The sequence below is a fragment of the Lepidochelys kempii genome, chromosome 24, assembly GCF_965140285.1.
Source record: "Lepidochelys kempii isolate rLepKem1 chromosome 24, rLepKem1.hap1, whole genome shotgun sequence".
In the NCBI taxonomy this organism is placed as follows: Eukaryota; Metazoa; Chordata; order Testudines; family Cheloniidae; genus Lepidochelys; species Lepidochelys kempii.
The window spans coordinates 18,589,429-18,595,987 of record NC_136403.1 but is presented as its reverse complement, the minus strand read 5'-3'; the positions used below and the strand labels follow the sequence as shown (position 1 = coordinate 18,595,987).

At 52.3% G+C, this 6,559-nt stretch overlaps 1 pseudogene; it reads left to right on the top strand.

Annotated features, from left to right (window-relative positions):
• The first annotated feature begins 1,108 nt into the window (after positions 1 to 1,108).
• Positions 1,109 to 5,966, top strand: LOC140902739 (phospholipase A2 inhibitor and Ly6/PLAUR domain-containing protein-like; annotated as a pseudogene).
• Positions 5,967 to 6,559: the final 593 nt, after the last annotated feature.

The following is a 6,559-nucleotide window of genomic DNA, read 5'->3' as shown; positions in this document are numbered from 1 at the left end:
TGCATAGGTGACCACAGACCCAAACCCTTGCATCTTAGAACAATGAAAAAGCATTGAGTATCCTTAAAAAGAAGACTTTTAATAGAAGTAGAAAAGAATCACCTCTGTAAAATCAGGATGGCAAATACCTTACAGGGGAATTAGATTCAAAACAGAGAGAATCCCTCTAGGCAAAACCTTAAGTTACAAAAAGACACACAGACAGGAATATCCATTCTGTTCAGCACAGCTATTTTCTCAGCCATTTAAAGAAATCATAATCTAACACATACCTAGCTAGATTACTCACTAAATTCTAAGAGTCCATTCCTGTTCTGTCCCCGGCAAAAGCATCACACAGACAGACACAGACCCTTTGTTTTTCTCCCTCCTCCCAGCTTTTGAAAGCATCTTATCTCCTCATTGGTCATTTTGGTCAGGTGCCAGCGAGGTTACCTTTAGCTTCTTAACCCTTTACAGGTGAGAGGATTTTTCCTCTGGAGAGGAGGGATTATAAAGGAGTTTACCCTTCCCTTTCTATTTATGACAACAGGTGAAAGTGTTTTGCCACTGGCCATGGGGGATTTTATAGCACCGGGGACAGAAAAGTGGTTCCCCTTCCCTTTATATTTATGACACGTCCTTTCTTATGTTATTACCTAAGTGTTACGGCCACATTGTGACTGACAAATAGCTTCCTTTCTCAGTTTCCCCGGGTAATGATAAGATAACTCCACTGGGATATAAATATTGTTCTTACAGTTCAGTGGATAGTACATAGAGCTGCACAAACAAGTCATTGTGTCAGGAAATTTTAGCTCGTACTGACTTCACTAGTGCTTTATATCTGGCCTGTTGTAAAACGAGGCAAACATCAAGATAAGCTGATGTACCCCCTGAAGACCTGTGTGTACCCTGGAGTACACGGACCCCTGGCTGAGAACCACTGATCTCCACTAACGCACAAGGGAATTGGCCTCAAGACACATTGCATCACCTGATCAGCCAAAGTCACATGCAGGGTTGTGAAATCTCCCATCTCCGGGTCCACCAGGATGTCATGGGGCAGCCCCAGCCGATCCCCCAGGGGGCAGGTATTTGCCAACCTGCCGGATAAAACCACAGCCAGATGCTTCCTTGCTGTTCTGCTCACTGCAGCTAACATCCAGGCACCATGTGGGTGGCTCTGCCCCTCTGCCTGCTGTCCGCTCTCCTGGCCACAGGTGAGTCCCGTGCGTCCCCGGGCACAGGGAGCCGGGTGGTGGGGTCGGGAATTCACTTGGGGAACGTGCCGCTGTGGATGGCGGATTCTGGGGTCAGGATGGAATTTGTGGGTAAAACCAGCAAGAGGAAAACCCGGTGCCACGTCCCCCGGCTGACTCGGGGAGAGCAGGGATTGGAGCCTGGGACGCCCACAGCCCACGCTAGGGCCTGGCCAGCGGGTCTGAGTCCGTCTGTCCTTCCTTCTTCTCGTTCCTCCTCCATCTCTCGCCCGAGCTTGGGGTCATCCCGATGAGGAGCAGCACCCCCGTTCACATGTCGTCCTGCCTAGAAATGTTCCCCTGCCTGTCAGTGCTGAGATTCCTGCCAGGACTCCTGGCTTCATTCCCTGGGTTTGAAAGGGGAATGGGGGTGCAAAGGGGGGGGGCTGGGAGCCAGGACTTCTGGGCTCATTCCCCAGCTGTCGAAGCGGGCTGGGGTGTAGTGAGTTTGAGCAGAGATGGCTACAAATCAGGACTCCCGGGCTCTGTCCGTGGCTCTGAAAGAGGAGTGGGATCTCGTGGGTTAGAGTGGGCTGGGAGTCAGGAGTGAGGACTTCTCAGCTGTCTTCTTGGTTTTAACCCTGAATTGAACACATCTTTTTTCTACCTCAGTTTCCATATTTCTTTGATAGGGATAATATAACTTTGCAACCATCTAGGGGCGTAGAAGGGGCGGGGAAGGTGTTCTGAGGTTTAATTGATGTTTCCACATGAAAGCTCTAAAAAAACCAAAGTGGGAAAATCTTCCTTTCTTTCTTTCTTAAAACTACCTTATGCTCATGTAATGAATTTAAAGGCCCCCATGCTCTGGAGAGGAAAGAGTTCATGCTCCTGGGATCGCTGGCTGGAGACGAACAGCCATCAATCCAAAGGCTTAACAAGCGTGAATTGTATTCTGAAGAAGAGAATTGGCAGGATCAGCGATGAAAAGTGGGCTGAAGTCGAGTGTGGCTGAGCTGATGTAACTCTGAGAGGCAGAGGCCTGGAGCAGAGAGTGACGGCGGGGTGTGTGTGTGTGTGTGTGAGAAAGGTTCACCACAAAGCCAGGCAGAAACCCCTCTTCAGAACAGCCGAATTCTTGTTTTTCTGTCTACACAGACGTCTGGGGTTTGTTCGCAGGCACAAGCTGCACCCCAGATAGCCACGTCAGCAGGTGAAAATGTATTGTAGCCACAGACACTCAGGCAGCAAACAGACTTGTCTGTGGTTTTGAGTAAGATACAAATGACCAGCTAGCAAGATGCCTTTCCCCATCCAGAGAGTTAAATGGAACTGGGCAGAACTGCTGCAAAAGCAGGTGGCATTTCTCCAAGATCTGCCTGCCCACACGTTCAGTGAGGAGGCATTGGTGGTAACAACTCCCACAGCGCCACCTCTTGGTTGCTGGTGGTATTTCGTCCACAGGCACTGCCTGGGGAGGAGTGGGGAGCCGGGGTTTGTACTGAGAAGGGATTTTTCCAACCTCCAGGGAGCGCTCTGCAATGCGAGGTGTGTGCGTCCAGAGAGCAATTGTGCTCCGGCCCCCTGCAGCCCTGCGCCCCCTTGGAAGCGACCTGCGTCACTGTCGTGGCAGAGATGAGGCTGGGTGAGTGAAAGAAGATTCCTACTAAGTGTAGACACCATTGTCCTCCTGAAGCCAGGGGTCGAACCCAGGAATCCTGGCTCCCAGCCCCTGCCCCTACTCTAACCAATAGTCTCCGCTCCTCTCCAGGAGCAGGGACTGCTCCGTCTGGAATGATAATGTCATAGACGGGGGATGGGATGAGATGGGAATTGCAGTGGGTGACTGTGGGGCCTGGATCAGAAGGAGAGAGGATTTTATCGGCGGTCGGAGGGGAGATGAGATTAGTTGGGGGTGGGGTGGATGGAACAAAATGGGAGGATGAAGAAGCTGGGGGTCCACTGGGGAGCTGAGAGGTGATGCTCTGTTTCCCTTCCACAGAGGGATCCTCCTTCTCCTACACGGGTAAATCGTGCCTGGAGCCCAAGAACTGTGAGCCCGGCCCCTTCTCGCTGACCTACCCACACAATGTCACCGTGCGGGCGAACATCGCCTGCTGTGACACCGACGGCTGCAACGCCGGGGCCATCCCAGGTGTGTGTCTGCTGCAAACCTAGAGCCCTGCTCCGGCCATACCTGCCTGGAGAGTACCCAGGAGTCCTGGCTCCCAGCCCAAAGCCCCCATTCCTAACCACTAGACCCCACTCCCTTCCCCGAGCTGGGATTGAGCCCAATGTGTGGTGACTCCCCACCCTTGGCTGACTGTGTGTGTCTGACTGTTCTCAGTGCCAACTGTGAGCTCCGTCCCCAACGGCCAGCAGTGCCAGTCGTTCCTCAGAGTGGGGCCATATAACTGGAACGAGAAGGATGTCTTGGCCTGCACCGGCGCCGAGGACCATTGTGTTGTGGAATCTGGGAAATTAAGACTGGGTAAGTCCTCCAGATGCGGGCGGGGTCTGAACACAGAGTACGAGGTGGAGCCCAGGTGTCCTGGCTCAGTCCCAGCCCCCCTTGCTCTGACCCACTAGACTCCAGTCCCCTGGCAGAGTTGCAGAGAGAACCCAGGAGTCCTACTTGCCGAGATGCCAAAGGAGCACCCAAGGAGGATAAGGCCACTGCGGAGAAAGTAAATGAATTCTCTGCATCAGTCTTCACGGCTGAGGCTGGGAGGGAGATTCCCAAACCGGAGCCATTCTGCTTTGGTGACAAATCTGAGGAACTGTCCCAGATTGAGGAGACATTACAGGAGTTTTTGCAAGAAATTGATAAATTAAACAGTAATAAGTCACCAGGACCAGATGGGTTTCACCCAAGAGTTCGGAAGGAACTCAAACGTCAAATTACAGAACTACTAACTGTGGTTTGTAACCTACCATTTAAATCAGCTTCTGTCTCAACTGGCTGGAGGATGGCTAATGACACGCCTGTTTCGAAAAAGGGCTCCAGAGGTGATCCCGGCAACTACAGGCCAATAAGTTTGACTTCAGTACAGGGCAAAGTCATTGAAACTAGAGGAAAGAAGAGAACTGTCAGCCACATAGATGAACATAATTTGTTGTGGAAGGATCAACATGGTTTCGGTAAAGGGAAATCACGCCTCACCAGTGTACTAGAATTCTCTGAGGGGGTCAACAAGAGTGTGGACAAGGGGGATCCCATGGATATAGTGTACTTAGATTTTCAGAATGCGTCCCTCACCAAAGGCTCTTAAGCAAAGTGAGCTGTCATGGGATAAAATCCTCTCATGGCTCAGTAACTGGTTAAAAGATAGGGAAAAAAGGGTAGAAAGAAATGGTCAGTTTTCAGAATGGAGAGAGGTAAATAGTGGGAGTCCCTCAGGGATCTGCACTGGGCCCAGTGCTTTTCACCATATTCCGAAATGTTCTGGAAAAAGGGGTAAATAGTGAGGTGGCAAAATTTGCAGAAGATACAAAGCTACTCAAGATAGTGAAGTCCAAAGCAGACTGTGAAGAGGTACTAAAGGGTCTCTCAGAACTGGGTGACTGGGCAACAAAATGGCAGAGGAAATTCAGTGTTGATAAATGCAAAGTAATGCACATGGGCAAACGTAATCCCAAGTAGACATACACAATAATGGGTCAAATTTACCACTCAAGAAAGATCTTGGAGTCACTGTGGAGAGTTCTCTGAAATCATCCACTCCATGTGCAGTGGCCGTCAAAAAAGCAAACAGAATGCTGGGAATCATTCATAAAGGGACAGAGAATAGGACAGAGATCTAACCCCAAAGATCGTGTTGCCTCAATATAAATCCATGGGACGCCCACAGCTTGAACACTGCGGACGGATGTGGTCGCCCTGTCTCAAAAAAGATCTATTGGAATTGGAAAGGCTTCAGAAAATGCCAACCAAAATGATGAGGGGGATGGATTGGCTGCCATATGAGGAGAGATTAATAAGAGTGGGACTCTTCACCTTGGAAATGAAACGGCTAAGGGGGGATATGATCGAGGTCTAAAGAAGGTTGAAGGGTGTGGAGGAAGGAAATAAGGAAGTGTTATTTACTCCTCCTAAAATAAGAACGAGGGGTCACCACAGGCAGCAGGTATAAAATAAACCAAAGGAAGTACTGCTTCACACAATGCACTAGAAACCTGTGGAACTTATTGCCGGGGAAAGTTGTGAAGGCGCAGACTATAACAGGGTTCAAACAGGAACTAGAGAAGTTGTTGGAGGACAGGTCCATCTGCGGCTATTAGCCAGGATGGGCAGGGAAGGTGGCCCTAGCCTCTGTTTGCCAGAAGCTGGGAATGGGCGACAGGGTATGGATCACTGGATGATTCCCTGTTCTGTTCATTCCCTCTGGGGCACCTGGCATTGGCCAGAGGATACTGGGCTAGATGGACCTTTGGGGTGACCCAGGAGGGCCATTCCTCTTCTGTTCTCATGTTGTTCCAGGCTCCCTGCTCTGAGCACTAGACCCCAGTCTGCCTGCAGAGCCGGGTGCAGTCCTGCTGGGAGGGGAGTGTGTGAGAGACCTCATGAGGGTCGCGGGGGTGGGGGGAATTGGGAACCCCCGATCACGTCTCTCCCCCTGTCCAGGTCACATCAAACTGAGGATGATTGCGGGTGGATGTGGCTCCCCTGGCGCCTGCGTGAAGAGAGCGTTGGTGAAGAAATACGCCCAGGGCGTGCCGGAGATCCTGAGCCAGGCCAAGTGCTACGCAGCTCCCAGGGCCGGTGGAGGCATCAGGGAGCCCTGAGCCCCGGCCTGGCATCCTCCCCTTCTGCTGCGTGCCGGGCTGCAGTGCACCTCCCTTCAGCAGCCTCCGGCTGGTAGTTCTCTTTGGGGGGATTGCGGGTTCCTTTTGTGCATTGGCTGAATAAAGCGAGTTCTGGGGAAAGCACCCCCCTTGCTCCTTGTCCCCTGACCGCCCCCTACCGGGCGCCTCCCGCCCCTATCTGTGCACGAGTGATGCTGGCAGGAAGAGAACCCGGGAGTCCTGACTCCCAGTACCACACCCTGTAACCCACCAGACCCCACTCCCTTCTGAAAGGCAGGGATAGAGCCCAGGAGTCCTGGCTCCCAAGCCCCCTGCTCTAACCACTGGACCCCTCTCCCCTTGCAGGGCCAGGGAATGGAACCCAGGAGTCCTGTCTGGACCCCCTCCCGGAAGGCAAGGCCCATTGCCGGGGAAAGGCACCGGCTGGCTGAGCTCCCCAGGGGAAGGAGGGCTGTGGGAAGGAGAGGCCGTGGCTCACCCAGCTGTCCAGGCGGGCGGGAACGCCCTGGAGGGGAGAAATGTCCTTCTAGGTTGATTTTGCAGGGCTCAGTTCGTCCCGCTCTCTGGAGCGG